At 39.6% G+C, this 18,067-nt stretch overlaps 1 protein-coding gene across 6 annotated transcripts in view; it reads right to left on the reverse strand.

Moving 5' to 3' along the window:
* Nucleotides 1–3,993: 3,993 nt before the first annotated feature.
* The window catches only part of TSNARE1 (t-SNARE domain containing 1), a 519,305-nt gene continuing 505,231 nt past the window's right edge, over nt 3,994–18,067 (reverse strand). For 5 of the 6 annotated variants that reach the window (XM_069854772.1, XM_069854771.1, XM_069854773.1 and 2 more), the window contains one exon: nt 3,996–5,332. The gene's annotated coding sequence lies outside the window, so the exon portion shown is untranslated. Of the gene's footprint in view, nt 5,333–18,067 lie in introns of all 6 variants that reach the window. The other variant, XM_069854776.1, reaches the window with a different exon arrangement.

The following is an 18,067-nucleotide window of genomic DNA, read 5'->3' on the forward strand; positions in this document are numbered from 1 at the left end:
TTTCCCAAATATAAAAGAAAAAGCCAAGTTATCTGAGGTTACTCATGCCTGAAAAGGGGCAACTTAGGGGATATATAACAGAGGCTGTAAAATCACAGTGGGATGGAAAGGGTCTATTGAAACAGATTGTCAACCATCTTTTTTGATGGAAGGAAAAAGGGGATATCAAATTCCATCAGTAGAAGCCACATTCTGTGCAGAAAAACAGGTTTCAGGTTTTAGTTTTATTTTTCTTTCTCAGTTGATAGTAAACCTTCGAAACTCCTTTGCAAGACACACCATCATTAGGAAATCCCCTAATGGAAAAATTAAGAATGAAGCCTGTGATCTTACTAAGGAGGAAGGACCATCGGTGCATTTTCTGTCCCCTAGCTTCATTTTTATGGTCAGTGCTGGAGACAGAACACCAAGTGATTTCTATCCATTGAGATAAAGAATGCTCCTCAGCATTTCCTTCTGGTTAGTTCAAGCAGACATCTTCCAAGCACAGCAGATTTATATACCCTGTAAAAGTTTTCACATGTATCCTAAAAGGGGCCAAAATTAAAAAAAAACAGTTGAACAGTAGATGGTACATAGAACACTATCAGTTTTTGAACCTCTATATCCTTTTGTATGCCTAACTTTGGGGAACAGACTCCATTTGTAAAGACCTAAGATCTAAAAATTTCACTGGGTCTGAATGGCTTTATAAGTAACAGCAAGAGATATGCCAAATAATAGGTTTATTTTCTCATGTTCACACTTGTACCTAAGGCACTAGATATAAAAACTGCTTCTTATTCCACTCCTGAGTAAAAGGACCTGACAACTTAATAATTGAATTAGGTACTTAGCTCACTATTTTTCTGATGTGCTTCTTTTTATTTTTTTTTTCAGAACCTTTTTAGCTTTTCTTCCACTGTTGCCAGAATGCTATAGTTCCTCATAAAGCCCATGAAAAAAAAGGCTTTATTAGAATTTTCCCCTGTTATATCCTGTTCTCATACTAACCCTCTACCCCAAGGTGTCTTGAAGTATCTGTCCAAACTGAATTGGCTGCTGTTGGAAAGATTTGAGCTCCATGTCTCTGCCTGTGATATTGCAAAGAACAAAAAGCACGCCAGTATTTTCATCCAAAGCGTCAGTAAACTGCTGTTTAATGGCATTGTTAGATATACTTACCATGAGGAAGGAGAAGGAAAATATATCTGTGAAGTGCATAAATCAATCGAAAATATGTCATCAGTTGCAGGCAGTTGCAGGAGTTACTATCAATGTCTGATTGTCCAAATGGAGATTAGTAACAACTGGTGTCCCTCAGGCGTCCATCCTGGGCCTGGAACTGTTCAATATATTTATCAATGACAGACAGTGGGATCGAGTCCACCCTTCAGTAAGTTTGTGGATGACACAAAGCTGAGTGGTGCCAATAACACACTAGAGGGAAAGGATACCATCCAAAAGGACCTTGACAGGCTTGAGGTACGGGTCAATGTCAATCCCATAACGTTCAACAAAGCCAAGGACAAGATCCTGTTTGTGGGTCAGGATATTCACCAGTATCAGTAAAGACTGGGTGACAAATAGATTGAGAACAGACCTGTGGAAGACTTAGAGGTGCTGGTGAACAAATAAAAGTGGACATGAGCTGGCAGTGTGCACTTGCTGCATGGAAAGCCAATTGCATCCTGGCCTTCATCCAAAGAAGCATGGCCAGCAAGTCGAGGGAAGTGATTCTGACTTTCTGCTCTTGTGATACTGTACTTGGAGCACTGCATTCAACTCTGGGGTCCCCGGGGGCGGGGGTGGGGCACAAAAATGATCAGAGGGCTGGAACACGTCTCCAGAGAGGAAAGGCTGAGAGAGTTGGGGTTATTCAGCCTGGAGAAGAGAAGGCTCCGGGGAGATATTATGTTGTCCTTTCAATATATGAAGGGAGCTTGTAAGAAAGACAGGGAGAGACTTCTTACCAGGGCTTGTAGCAACAGGACAAGAGTTTGAAACTTAAAGAAGAGTAGATTGTGATTAAATATAAGGAAGGAATTTTTTACTGTGAGAGTGTGCTCTCTATAACTACCTGAAAGGAGGTTGTAGAGAGGAGGAAGCTGGCCTCTTCTCCCAAGTGACAGGGGACAGGACAAGAGGGAATGGCCTCAAGCTCCGCCAGGGGAGGTTCAGGCTTGATATTAGGAAAAAAAATTTCACAGAAAGGGTCACTGGGCACTGGAACAGGCTGCCCAGGGAGGTGGTTGAGTCACCTTCCCTGGAGGTGTTTAAGGCATGGGTGGACAAGGTGCTAAGGGGCATGGTTTAGTGGTTGATAGGAATGGTTGGACTCGATGATCTGGTTGGTCTCTTCCAACCTGGTTATTCTATGATTCTATGATGAGGCCCCAGAAGAGCTTACCTAAAGAACCTATTCGTGTTCCATCCCTGGAAGTATTCAAGGTCATGTTGGAGGAAGCTTTGAACAACCTGACCTAGAGTGAAAGATACCCTTGCCCATGACTGGGAGGAGCTGGAACTAGATGATCCTTGAAGGTTCCTTCCAACCCAAACCATTCTATGATTCTGTGATATTTGAAGGTCCCTTTCCATAGAAACCATTTTCTGATTCCATGATTTAGTATGAATATACTGTTTCATAGAAACATCATGGAATAGGGTGGGTTTTTTAAATAGCATTTTTCATTATACACAACAGGGAGGAGTACGCCTGTGCTGCCACTTGGAAATTTCATGCTTACTCTAAGCCAGGTAGCCTCTATAGTTTCAGTAGAGAAATACTTCACCAGGGTCAGTGGTGCCAAATGCATCTGCTGTGTAAACTGACTCATTGAAAACTCCATCAGTTTCTCTCTGCTCTCCATCATACTAATGAAGTAATCACTGAGCTTCTGAAGAATGGGATTAGCGAACAGGCAAGGATTGTTTGTTCTGGATATCTTGTTCAGATGCAGCTCAAGGCTCTCAAAATATTTGCTTGCAATCAGCTACAAGCTGGGTTTGTTTCAGCTCTTACTAACCGGATGCAAATCATTTTTATCACTGTAGGATTTGCCAGATTTACTGATAGAGGCAGACAGCATTTTGTAGTGGATGTGAGTAGGCAGGTCTGTTTCAGAAGTAAACTATAGAATCATAGAATCACTAGGTTGGAAAGGACCCACGGGAACATCGAGTCCAACCGTTCCCATCTATCACTAAACCATGCCCCTCAGCACCTCATCCATCCGGCTTTTAAACACCTCCAGGGATGGTGACTCAACCACATCCCTCGGCAGCCTGTTCCAGTGCCCAATGACTCTTTCCATGATTTTTTTTTTCCTAATGTCAAGCCTGAACCTCCCCTGGTGGAGCTCGAGGCCATTCCTTCCTATCCTGTCCCCTGTCACTTGGGAGAAGAGGCCAGCTCCCTGCTCTCCACAACCTCCTTTTACGCAGTTGTAGAGAGCAATAAGGTCTCCCTTCAGCCTCCTCTTCTCAAGGCTAAACAACCCCAGCTCTCTCAGCTGCTCCTCATAAGGCCTGTTCTCCAGCCCCTTCATCAGTTTCATTGCTCTTCTCTGGACTCGCTCCAGAGCCTCAACATCCTTCTTGTGGTGAGGGGCCCAGAACTGAACACAGTATTCAAGGTTTGGTCTCACCAGTGCCGAGTACAGAGGGAGAATAACCTCCCTGGACCTGCTGGTCATGCCGTTTCTGATACAAGCCAAGATGCCATTGGCCTTCTTGGCCCCCTGGGCACACTGCTGGCTCATGTTCAGTCGGCTGTCAACCAACACCCCCAGGTCCCTCTCCTCCAGGCAGCTTTCTAGACAGACTTCTCCTAGTCTGTAGCACTGCACAGGGTTGTGCCCCAAGTGCAGGACCCGGCATTTGGCCTTTTTAAACCTCACACCATTGATCTCAGGAGGAAGGAAGGAAAAGCCGTAGGTATCATAATTTCTAACTTCATGCCAGTGCAAAGATCTATTGGAAAAAAATAAAAGTGTATCTTCTATTAATTAGCTTTTCTTAATAGCAACTTTTCTCTACTTAATATTTTATAAAATAATCCAGTTAGGTAGATTTTGTAGGCTAAATCTAGCAACAGAAAATCTGACTTAGTCTCTTCACCAAAACTAACTGCATTGATTTACGAAGCTTTACAGTTTTGACCCTGAATGAGGGTAAGCATCTGCAGGATTTCTCTGTGCATTTTCTGTGCTCAACCTTTACTGAGGAAAGACTGTGTCAGCTTTTTGTAAAGGAAGCATGTAATAGAAATCAGTGCAGGTGAAAATCGAGTTTAATATTTGTTATTCTTTTTCAAAACTTCATAGTAACCAAAAATACATAACATACATAGCTAGATGAATTTTTTCTCGTGAGAAATATTTTTGTCCAAAGATGTTACTTTTCATGAAGAGCAAAAAACATATATTTTTGTGCAATTCTTTTCAATACTTCCTATGACATTTTAATTAAAACCATTTTTGAAATGCTTTCTTTATTAGAGGAAAACTGCCTTTATATTACAGGACACATTTAAAGAAGAATTTAAATGGTATTTTCAATCATATTTTCAGCAGAAAATACTGTGGGTGAAAATGGAACAAAATCACAAATACTGTTTGTGTTAAGACCTGTGAAATGAAATCTTGTTTGACTTTTTTAACAGATTAAAGGTCTTTTACTTTTTAAAAAAATCATAACAATATGTCTTAATGTTTATTTATCCTGCTCTTTCACTAGTGTTTTTCATAAATAAATGTCATGTTGTGTGCATACAATGGGATCAAATAAGCATTTAATTGATGTGTTTGTAAATGGCACATATAATTGTGAAATTGCTTAGCTCGGATCTGGCAGAGCAAATTCTAAAGCAGCAGTGCACAGCATGAGGATCTGACCCAGGTTATTTTTAAAATGTACAAAAACAACGGCAACAAAAAAAATCAAACAAAACATATCGAGTTTCATGGTTTTAAATGAACAGAACTAGAGATCAGAAACATGTTAAAAACATGAACAATAAAGAAGAATTAACAACTATGTATCTTACAACACCCTGTATACCATACCTACAGACAAAGATATAGGATTCCTCAGGAATACAGGGGACATAATTAAAATTTGTAACATAAGGTAAAACATGTCTGCAATGAAGGGCAAAAAAAACAAGAAACAAAGAAATATTCACAGTTATACTAACATATAATATAAAACTTAGCTCTTCTTTCATACAATTACTCTTTGTTGGTTATAGCAGTTTTAATACTATGTGATCAGTAAAGCAAACATCTTGTAGGGACTGAACATGAAATACTTTGAGAGTCCATTCCTCTTCACAGGGTGATCACAGGCTCTGCAAAAGCAAGAAGAACTGGTAAGTATTCACAGGATTCAACAAGACTTGATGAAGTGAAGTTGTTACTGATGGAAGGGTATCTATTCAAGATGGTCCCAATATACATAGTCAGGAATGAAGTAGACATGTTCTTAGAAAAGTGCATTTTCACTGCTTCCAGTTTAAGGTAATTGTGGAAGGGGAAGGGGTGGGAAGGCTGAGAATACAGACCAAACATATTCATTAAAAAAATACAAAGTGTAGCCTGCTGTAGCAAGGAAAACAGTAGGTACAGTGTTCTCTTTAATGCCAGCAGTTCCCATACCTTTTTTAGTTTTAAAAATAAGTTTTCCTGCAGAGTGGGCTAAGCATAGAAGCCAGACTGTGACACTGGTGCACTTCACAGGATAGCATATATCTTAGAAATACTAGTCAGTTTTCCATTTTTCCATGCAATGAAACCATTAGACATTTACCCTTGATAGGAAGGACTCACTATACCATGTGCACATCTCTAATACAAAAGATGTGGACAGTACATGGAAATAAAAAGGCAATTTTTTGTGAAAGTGAATGTTTTTTCTCCAATAGGAGAAACCTCTCAGGAAAGACATCAGCAAGGTAACACATTCAGCATAGACATCAGCACTACAGACTTCTAAGGTCAGAGAAATTGTATTTTTGCACCCACCAACCCATAAAGCAGCCCAACGTGTTTGTAGTAGACATCACTATGAAAAATATAAGCAGGCTTTTGTAGTGTTTGTGTTTATTCTGCCTCTAATTCCATATTAAATGCTACTTGTATATTCATGCCGGGTAAGAAAATGTAGTAAAACTTGGTATCCAGGGAAAGGAAAGGGATGGAAAAATAGTCTGTTATTTTATTGGATCCATAACTGAGAACAACTTTTTTCTTTTCTTTCTTTATGTTCATACAGATAAAATCCCAAGAAACTCCTTCTTTTAATTATGCTTTTCTGTAAACCAATGTTTCAAAATAGACCAGAGATCAGACACCTCCCTCCCTCACAGCAGCAAAATACAAAGCCATGCACATATTCTTATTTATATCAGTTATTAAAATTGTTCACAATACAATATCGTTTAGATAACCTTTTAAAATCAGATGTCCATGTGTTCTGTGCTGCGTATACAAAACAGAAGACAGTTCCTACCTCACATTCACATACGCACGAAGAGAAATGCTCTTTAATGAGAAAGGGTATCCTTTTGAAGATGACACTCATTTCAGATAATTTAAGGTGTAAGTATCTCCATCTGAGAATAATGGCTCCGAGGCTCCAGGCTCTTATTACAGTAATTACAGATCTAATCAATACAGCCAATGGATTTTTAGGGTGGGGGGTCATTTGAATAAAGGCATCAACTTTAAAATGACCTAAATTTCACTGGCTCTTATTGACCGGTATTAACTACAAAGAGATTTACAGGATGACTTTCTCAGATGCAGAAATGTACACTCCGGACACCTAAATTTAGCTCCGCAAATTCATCAGTAAAAAGGATTTTCTAGAATTACTCAGATAAGTGCAAAGGGCATGCACAGTCCTCATCGTATAACCTTTCCATCCACTTTGTAACCATTCTCACGTTCCTGCTCACTTAATATTTCTCAATCTCTCTTTCAAAGAGAAAAGGCTATAAGCAGAGCAAAAAGAAAACTACTTGAAAAGGAACATTTCTACAGGTGCCAATCAACAATACGTTCACTGCCTCTGCAAGTGACACAGTTTCAGAATGGATGAAATGGGAAGTGACTTTTGGAGATCTAGTCCAACCACCAATTCAGATCATACACAGACGAAGCAGAGTGACAGGCCTGTGTCCAGCTGGATTTTGAATAGCTCCAAGGCTGGAAATTCTACAGCTTCTCTAGGAAACCTGTTTCCCTGTTTAAACACGAAGTAAAAATAAATAAATAAATAAATAAAAAAGTGGTCCCTTGTGTTGAAACAAATTTTCATTTGTTTGCAAGTCCAGAGGAGGCCATGAAGATGATCAGAGGGCTAGAGCACCTTCCATATGAGGACAGGCGGAGAGAGTTGGGATTGTTCAGCCTGGAGAAGAGAAAGCTCCAGGATGACCTTATAGCAACCTTCCAGTACCTGTAGGGGGCCTGCAGGAATGCTGGGGAGGGACTCCGTCAGGGAGTGCAGGGATAGGATGAGGGATAATGGTTTTAAACTGAAAGAGGGAAGATTTAGATTAGGAAATTTTTTGACTGTGAGAGTGGTGAGACATTGGAACAGGTTGCCCAGAGAAGTCACGGATGCCCCATTCCACGGCCAGGCTGGATGAGGCTTTGAGCAACCTGATCCAGTGGAAGGTGTCCCTGCTCATGGCAAGGGGGTGGAACTAGATAATTTTTAAGGTCCCTTCCAAACCAAACAATTCTATGATTCTACGATTCATATATTTCAGGTAGTGTGCATTGCCTTTTGTCCTATCAGTGGAAATGACTGAGAAGAGCCTGATTCCATCTTCTTTATATCCTCCAGCAAGTATTTAATATAGATGGATAAGATCCTCCTGAGCCTTCACTTCTCATGCTGTTGTTCTTGCTCTCTCAGCCTCTCCTCATATGTCACATTCCTCTGTGCCTTAATAATCTTTGTGACACATTTCTGGACTCACTCCAGAATGTCCATGTCTCTGTTATGTCCAGAGCTCAGCACTGGGCGCAGCACTCTAGATTTTTCTCACCAGAGCTGAGAACAGCCTGCATTTCTTAGCATTGTCCTCAGTGCAGTCTCACTCATGCCAAAGCAATCAACGATGCAGTGTCACAAATGCAAACGATCAGTGAACAACAAATTCAAGTCAATCACTAATAAATGACTGCCTTAATTAAGTTGGACATGCTCCTTTACAATTAGCGCATGGACGTGTGCATGTATGCGTGTGCATACACATAATTATCATAGAGTCATAGAGTCATAGAATCATAGAATCATCAGGCTGGAAGAGTGTGTGTGTGAGGCTGAGAGCTTATATGTGGGCACACAAATGCCTGCATACAGGAGAGAAAGAATGGAGTTTGATCAGGTCCTGTGGACCTTGGACGAGCATTTTCTCTGAGGACTAGGATGAAGGGCACAATATGTTTGACATGAAAGCAAATCCTCCTACCAGCATAAGCCATTATTTTTGGCAAGCTCTGCAGCTACTGGGGATTATGAATCTTGATTTGCAGACAGCAAAAATACTCAAAATTACAAAAGCTGTTTAAATTAGAAATAGAGAATATACAGTCTTGTCTCTTGAGTGTAACAAGAGATTCTCCAGACCCAATCTAAATACAAAATATATCAGAACAATGAACCAAAAGACTTAATCTATATTTCTGGTCTATATATCCTCTGAGTTGGGTTACAGAAAAAGTGTTTGAGTTTGTTCATACTCTCAGGTTTTGAATAAAGATCTTTTTACTGTTTGCTGCAGTAAGTTATGCTGAGTTAGCCATTGACAGTCAATGTTAGATAAAATACAAACAGAGAACTAACTTACAATCCCTAGGGGGGAAAAAATTACAATGGGGTAAATATTTGAGGGGTTTTTATATCTGGGGAAATTTACCAGTAGAAACCTGATAATATTCAAGAAGCATTTGGACAACACCCTCAGACACATGGTGTGCGTGTTGGAGTTGCCCTGTGCAGGATCAGGAGTTGGACTTGACAATCTCATGGGTCCCTTTCAACTCAGGACGTTTTACAATTCAATGAAACCTGGGTGACCTGTTAGTTAGTCCATATTTCAGTGAACAGTTTCTATTATCTTCATAGTCAATGAAATTAAATGGGGATATTCATCTTTTTTATTTCATGCACAAACAGAGAAGGCAACAAAGGAAAGAGCAACTGAAAAAAAGACCCTGCTGCCATGATGCTGCTGAGGTTACGTTCCTGTGCACGTTAACAGCCTTCTTTACCGTGAACTGCAAAAGCAGTCTGTAAAGAGTTGCTCCAGGTTTGTGGTAGCTTTAAGCTACAAATGAGATATGAGCTGTGGATCCATCCTACAGCCCTCGTTGTTTGCAGACAAACATCTTTCACCCCTTTGGGGTTTATAGTGCAGACTCTGCTCATTTTTTTTGGTCTAGCCTGTTCTGCTTGTGAATTAAAAAGCTACTCTCGTGGGAAGATACATTTTCCAGAATAATAAACCAATTTGATCCTACCTGCTATTGTTTTGAACCAAGTGAGTTCTCTGTCTTTCCTCTTAAGTAAATGTGATGACACATCACACTGTGTAAGTAAGTTACTTCTGGCTTTTGCAAATTTATATATATTTAAGGCTTTTTCATAGTCATTAACCTCAATGATTCTCTGTTGGAGAAGGCTCGTCCAGATGAATTACAGTCCATTACTAACAGTAGCTGGCCATTATATATGCAGAGATTTTTTTTGCAAGTGTTGAACCTCCAACAACCTCATGAGGTCCAACAAGGCCAAATACAAGGTCCTACACCTGGATTGGGGCAATCCATGGTTTCAAAACAGGATGGGGGAATGACATGATTGAAAGTAGACCTGAAGAGAAGGACATGGGGCAGCTCATTGATGAGAAGCTCGACATGAGTCAACCATATCCTGAGCTGCATCAAAAGAAGCGTGGTGAGACCCCCACCTGGAGTCCTGTGTTCGGTTATGGAATCCCCAACATAAGAAGGATATTGAACTGTTGGAACAGGTCCAGAGGTTGGCTAAAAAGGTGATCAGAGGGCTGAGAGAGTTGGGTCTATTCACCCTGGAGAAGAGAAAGCTCTGAGGAGACCTTGTAGTGGCATTGCTATACCTAAAGGGGGCCTACAAGAAAGCTAATGAGGGACTTTTTACAAAGTCATGTAGTGATAGAACCAGGGGAAATGACTCTAAATTGGAGAGGGGAAGATTTAGACTAGACATTAGGAGGAATTTCTTCATGATGAGGTTGGTGAGGCACAGGAACAGGTTGCTCAGGGAAGCTGTGGATACCCCCTCCCTGGGAGTGTTCAAGGCCAGGTTGGTTGTGGCCTTGGGTAACCTGATCTAGTGGGATGTCCCTGCCCATGGCAGGGGGGTTGAAATAAATGATCTTTAAGGTCCCTTCCAATCCTAACTATTCTATGATTCTATGATTATAAGCTGACTGAGATGACTAAAGGAGGTCTACAAAATTATCAAGTAAGTCCAGACCACTGAAAGTGGAGAGCTGATACAAAGCTCACTAAAATCAGTGCAAATGCCTTCACTGGCTATCCAGCTTTGCATCAGGCCCATATGAAAGTTCTTACAGTTGCTTTGCAAGGTCACAGTCTGTAAACCCTCATTGTTGAAGTAAGTCTGACAGGTTTTCCAAAGGATGGAGGACTAGACGGAATAAACAGCTAGATTTTGGTACTGACTACTAAAAACATGGACATGGAAACAGCTCTTCAGCACTATTCATTGCCACCTTCTAAATATGTCAAACTCATGCAGGGAGTGATTATATGTCAGAGCTGGACCCTCATCTCAAGTTATCCTAAACTGCAGACCATGGGAAGGGAATGCTAGGTTCACATCTTGATATTGCCATATTTGTTTAACTTGGGTTTTGAGGGGGGTTGAGGTTTTAGGTTTGGTTTTCTTTTAATTGTTATTCTAGTTGATGATCTGAAAAACCTGCTTTCAATGGACAAAATGTCTTTGGATGTTTTCAGCCTGAACACTTCACATATGCAAATCTATACTGATTAAGCCCCTGTCCTGTCTCAATATACTGTATTTATCTGCTTTCCTCTGAAATTGTTGTATGATCTTTTCCAGTTTCAGATGCAATTTGTAAAGTAGCTTCCAAATATGACAGACCTGAAATCCTGCAATAGCATTTCATTCATGATAGAGAACCTACACTTATCTGTAAAGGTGATAGTGGAGACAGCATCTTGTAACATGAGGATCTAAGTGTTCTGTTTCTGAAAATCCTCAAGGGAATTTTGAAGATAAATCAGGAAACTTCTGGTTGTTTACATTTTTCTGCCCCTAGTCACTTGCAGCTGATAATATTGCTTTTCTACTGACATACCAGAGAACGAAGTGTTTAGAGCATGGTAGTTATGAGAGGTATAGAAATCCCTCAGATTTTCCAGACATAGTAAATATCCTTCGCTCATATGTTCAGGATTCACCTGATCAACAGCTTTGGGCAGCAACATCAAGTTTACCCCTACATCAGACAACCTTTCTCTGCAGTTGTGGTGTAATTCATGACTTAACTCATTTGTACATAATCTCTTCCACTTGTCATGGTCGGAAATGGTCTCTGTGTTTCCTTTCTAGCCACCTTGACAAAGGCTTCAACTTGGGCTTGATACAATTATTTTATTATACACATAAATTCCTAATGATGCATTTTCAAGACAGGGAGAAAAGAACCAACCCAAGGAAAAAAAAGCCAGAAGTCATAAAACTAAGAAAACCTGTGGTGTTTCCAGCCTCTTTGAAGCTGAAGCTAATCAGACATCAGATTAGTCTGAGGATTGTATTACTGACATTGTGAATCTTCTAGACCTAAGTCTTGATCTGGGCCTTTATTCAGAGGTACTTTATGATGATGAGATTTTTCCCTTCAGAAAAGGCAGGGTTTTTTAACAGTTAAAGTTATTTCTTTTTACATAGTCTTTCCCACTAATTTTCTAGGGAGTAAATGATACTCACTTTTCATTATAGAAATCTTAGACATTTCTCTAGTGCACAACTGCCCACAGCACAAAAGCTGCTGTTCTATTCAGTCACACTGGCCATTTGGGCTTACACTGTAATTTAAAAACAGCTTCTTAAAATAAGACAGACCTAACAACCCAAGAGCCTTCTGTCAGAAAAAATGTGATAGCAGGGTGATGATATACTCCATGCAATATTGCTTCATATTCACTTAGTCGTTTATTTCTCTTGTGTATTCTCTTAACTGCATCATTGAGGCCCAGCAACTACTTTTGATTCAGTTTCACTGAAATATTTTTTTTTTAGCTTAAAAATATGCCTCCTAGAAATCCCAATCCTTTGGAAGTTCAGAGGACTTCTGGCCCTCACACCAATGGCTTCAATTTGGCAATCACAGTTTATTGGTAATACAGGAGTTTGAGAGGCAAATGTTAACTAACTACATGAGGAGCTTTCTGGGACTCCCACAAGTTTAAGACAAGTTTAATGATGGCTCTCATGGTGCTGAAGTTCCTCCTTATGTCTAGTCCAAATCTGCCCCTCTCCAGTTTATAGCCATTGCCCCTAGTCCTATCACTACAAGCCTTTCTAAAAAGTCCCTCCCCAGTTTTCCTGTAGGCCCCTTTCAGGTATTGGAGGTACTTCACCAAAGACTGAGTGACATTTTACTAACTTTCTCTCTGGCCAGTTGTTCTAAGACATCTTATGGACGTCTTAGATGTCTTATGTATCTTAGGGATAGTACAGGTTAATCCTAAAGGAAAACTAAATCAAGCAATGAGATTATATTGGGAATAAAATAGAAACAACTCCCCTCAAAATCCCACTACAGCCACGTTTTCATGATCCTAGAAATATGTTGTCTCTGTAAGCCAGCTCCTTGGAATTCACTACATTAAAAGACATCCCAACACCTCTCCAACCTCAAGTAAAAACTTTGCAGATTCCTGGTAAGAATCTACCCTCATGAACTTCTATGTCTCAGCTGTAAAGGTTTGTCTTAGCAATGCACATTTCTTATCAGTGCTGCAGTATGTGGCAAAGCTTTAGAAAAATTGAACAGATAAGGTCATGTAGACCTATAATAAAGGTCTGTAGCAGTGTCAGAATCTGCACCTAGGAGCCAAAACTGCAGAGTATGACATAATTATAGCAAGAAATATAATAGTTGATATCCCATTTCAGAGCTGAATATTGCTAACTAATTCTTGGGGATCATGAGAAAATATTTCACAAATGTGGAATGTCCAGCACTTGGGAGGTAACACATAATGAATGAGATGGGAAGAGGCACAGGGAAGCAGCAATTTTGCTCAAACACTTAAAAAAGCAAGGACAGCTGTAGGTGTAAGTTATTTGATGTTGAATATGTGCAACAAAAGATAACATCTCAAGCTCTACTCTGATTAAATGACAAGTGAATAGGAAATCTCAGCAGCATTTTCTTACCACAATAAAACAAGGGGAAAATCCTCTATTTATGAATTAACTGACCTAATTTCTTCTCCCTTTATGGCACACTGTGCATGGCAGGGTCCTGTACGATTGCAAAGTCACTACACTGTTCTTTAACATCACAATGCTTAAGTTAAGATACCTTTCCTTTTCAATCTCCAATACTTTCTTATTATTTGAGTTCTATAGTCGTCATAAGTCCTGAATGCATTATTTTCAGTTGTGTGAAGTATGAAAACTGGATCAAGTTTTTCCAGTAAGTTCTTTCAGGAAACCCTAATACAAACCTGAAACACAAACTTATAAGCTAGTGTAATTCACCAAAATTACTAGCTTTCTCTCTGCCCAGTTGTTCTGGCCCCTATAGCTTCAACATCTCCAACTATTTTTCTATTTTTCCTGCTTTTGTCCATTGACAATTAATACTGACCTTCCTGCAGATGCTTCACCACCTTATGTATAGGTTATCCCCATATGTTTTGCTGCAGCCTGGGGTCTACCAAGACACTCACAGAGTGCTATGGATTTTGAACAAAAGGCAAGGTAGGAGAAATGAAGATGTGTCCAAAGTTGACATACAGAAATAGATAAACAAGCAATCCCATTCTCTGAACAAGGTAAGCTTAAAGGAAGAGCTCCTTCATGCCTATACTAAACCAAGTCAGGAGAGAGAAAGAATCAAAACCACATAAAAATAAGACCTTGCTTCTTCTCACAGAAGGTGCTTCCTCCAAAATATGTATACTCATTTTCTCTTCATGCTATTTTTCTTTCAGAAGCATTGTGATCCTACTTCTGAAAAAAAACACCCTTCTCTGTTATTTGAGATTTCGTTCATAACATTCCAATAACAAACTAAACAAACTTATCTGGAACCATCTTCTTCCAAGGAATGAAATGCAGAAGAGTGAGGCTCAAGGTGCAGAAAGTCACAACGTCATTTTGTTGCTTTGGAAGAAAAGTTTAAAATTGCCAGAAATGGATGATCTAAATCTCAGTGTTGTTAAACAGGTGGTGCTGAATGACCAAGAAAATAGCATTAGTCTTTCTCTATCCACAAGCTCATTTTGCACTTTAAGCTGCATTAACTTTGCTCAGCTACAAGATGCAGCCTTTTTCTCACATCTATCTACCTATCTATTTTTAAAAAGCATTTGGAGAGCTTCTGGAGTGGAGACATTGTTATATTAATAGTGAGAAATCCTGGTTCTCATCAGGAGGATGAAAAGGAGAACATAGCACAGCAATGCTAGATTTACCAGTGTTTCAGGACAAGATGTTTCTTCCTGTTAAGGTGAATAATTTTGTTCACCCTTTTTGCAAGTGGCATGGTGGTCAGGCAAAAACTGCTAGCAGAGAACAGCAGGGACAGTGCTCCCACTGCACCTCTTTAATCAGGCTTCTACAGTAATGGGGGCAATTTGAAGATGTTACCTTAAGAGATAGAGGCAGAACCTCTTACATGGCCTATTTTCCTCCCTCTTACCTCACCTTCAGAATACAAACAGTCATGGTTTTTTTTCTGTTTTTCTAAATATGCTTTTAACCCCTTTGTCCTCAGATGCAAGTTATCATTTCAGCCAGGTAGCACCCATGTCCATTCCGCGAAGTTTATGGACAAATAACTAGCGTCTCACTTGTTTCCTCTCCACATCTCTTTTGGTTTGTGCAGTCACCACCTATCCTTCTTTAGAAAGAAAGGGCTCTCAAACTCACATTTGGCAAGTCCTGTTGTGTAGAGGGAGGAAGGAGAGAGTAAATCAACCTTACGAATATGCTGAATTATTCTGGGATGCACTCAGGATAACACCAATATGAAAGACGTAAAACACTGGCCGGATAAGACATCATGTGCTGGAGAATAATAGACATTAGACAGCAGACCTGACGAATCATCAGTTTGCACCAGCTTGGCAAATCTTATGTTCCTTTGGAAACATGCAGAATTACTTGCATTTGACTTTCAGCTTGGATTAACTATCAGGAAAAAAATGCTGACTCAGATTAATATATGTCTGGTCGCAGAAAAAGACAGTTTCAAGGAGATTGATGCTTGAACACTAGAGGATGTAGCCAAGGCTGCCTAGCGTGCAAATCACTCAGTACCTATTCAGCGTATCATTACTAATTTAACCATCCCTGAGAATCTGCTAAGAGCCAGGGGGAAACACCAGACTTTCACCTTGCAGCAGCATTTAACTACAGAGCCAGCAAACCAGAGCTGTAAAAGGTGACAGAAACCCTTAAATTCTCATTCATGTGTTAGTAGAAATAGAGCTGATGAACCCTAAAAAAGCCCACAGAAGACACACAACACGATTAGCATTAAACTCCAGCTATTCTGGCTAGGGGAGCAGCAACTATATGCTCCATGTTTTGCTTGAAGGAACTAGTGGAAGTACAACACGATTTATGCAGAACTAGAGAAAATGAGAGTTGAAAAGCTCACCTATCACAGAAGACAAAACGTAAGGAGACTATGTAGATTGCATAGCAGTGTTGCTGCCTTACACACTAAGGGATATTTCAGTGCAGCAGCTCTGTATATTTCAATGCAACAAATTGCATTTCTTCTATCAGATTTCTTTTTTTTATAAAAAAAGATTTTTTAACTATGGAGGCAACAGAAATTACTTTAGTCAATGAGGACAGAGATGTAATGGACACAACTCCTAGTAACAGAATTAGAAAATTAAAACTGCAGCTTTTAATGTTTTCATTAAGAACAGTATTGGAAATAAATTGCTGCATAGAGAACTAATTAAAACCAGAAATAATAAATTTCATAGCTGTAAATATGATGCATTTTTTTATCCATCTGAGTACTAGCTGTTATTAGCTCGTGGTGATGCTGGTTTCACATTTATATGTTGCTGTTATAAAGATGTTGGGCTGAAGAACACTTCACATGGTTGCTTCTCTTACACATTAGCAATAAGTACTAGATTAATGCAAAACCTAATCCCATCAGAAAGGAGATATTTTAGTAGACACCAAGGAGACTAAGGCAGTTAGTACCCACACCTCCCCTATTAGAAGAGGCTAAGGGAGATAGGGTTGTTCAGCCTACAGAAGAGAAAGCTCAGCAGAGACCTTAGAGCAGAATTCCTGTATTAAAGGGGGCCTACAAGAAAGTTGGAGAGTACTCTCTACCAGGGAATGTGGTGAAAGGATAAGAGGGTTCAGTTTTAAGCTTAAAGAGGGTAGATTTAGATTAGATATTAGGAAGAGATTTTTTTTTTACTGTGAGGGTGGCGAGGCACTGGCACAGGTTGCCCAGAGAAGCCATGGATGCCCTATCCCTCAAGGTGTTAAAGGCCAGGTTGGGTGAGGCTTTGAGCAACCTACTCCAGTGGAAGGTGTCCCTGCCCATGGCATCGGGATTGGAACTGGATGGGCTTTAAGGTCCTTTCCAACAAAAACACTATGATTCTATGATTCTGTGATTCTATGATTCTATGATTCTATGATTCTATGATTGGATCCTCCTCATTTGGTCCAGCTGGCAGCTCATAAATGAAGGTAAGAAGAACTAAGCTGAGTTTCTCTTTGATCTCACCCACCATCCTTCTAGAGTAGGTGAGTGAAATACTCTAGCCCCCTTGCAGGCTTGCCCCCTTTTTCTACTGCTGCAGATGAAGTACGAAGCACTATGAACAAGATTTTTTTCATCCAAAAATAAATGTTCCAAATCAATACAAGTCACCCTCTTTTCCCTTTAGAGCCTGGAAAGATGTAGGACTTCTGAAAAACAGTTCACCTCACCTTTAACTAATCTATTCAACAGGTCAGAAAAATTGCCATTTAACATGTCTCTACATTAGCCTGAAAGAGAGCATCAGGTGACTAGTTGAAGTTTAGCTGTCTAAACTTCAGTTATATTAATCCCACCTTGATTGTTCTATATTTTACTTCTTTAGTAATTATTTTTGTATTATTTTATTCTGTTCACAAGTTTTAATGATTTGCCTTGTATATTTTCTCTATAAATAAATTTTCAGTTATCAGACACCCTAGTGTGGCAACCACCAATGTATGGAAAAAGACTTATCTTTATGGAAATGAGCCTTGGAAATGACAGTGTCTTCTTTCTTTCTTTCTTTCTTTCTTTCTTTCTTTCTTTCTTTCTTTCTTTCTTTCTTTCTTTCTTTCTTATGTACACACAAAGTGTTCTCATTTTCATATGGAGACCAGATTACCTTGATTTTATTGGGCAGTATTACTGGAAAACTCACATAAATATTAGCTCTCATGCTAGATCATACTGACAGCCATCAGACGAAAAACTCATAAACTGTTGAGTTACTACGTGGATATGGCTTCCATCTCATCTTCCCCATGATGTTCTCTATATACAGAATAAAAAATCCCCTCCTCTAATATATATGTTCTCTTGCAATCCCCACCAAAAGTGAAAAAACCAAAATAAAATCCACATATTGAAGGGAAGAATAGAAATGTGTTTCAAAGAGAAATCTGAGTTACTAAGCAAACAATGGTGTCAGGAGTTCCTGAGCAGGAAATAATCAGACTTGGACATTGCCTGATGGAATATCCCATCAGATGTTACTACTTTTCTTGGGTGACT

Source organism: Phaenicophaeus curvirostris, chromosome 3, assembly GCF_032191515.1.
Source record: "Phaenicophaeus curvirostris isolate KB17595 chromosome 3, BPBGC_Pcur_1.0, whole genome shotgun sequence".
Taxonomy (NCBI): Eukaryota; Metazoa; Chordata; class Aves; order Cuculiformes; family Cuculidae; genus Phaenicophaeus; species Phaenicophaeus curvirostris.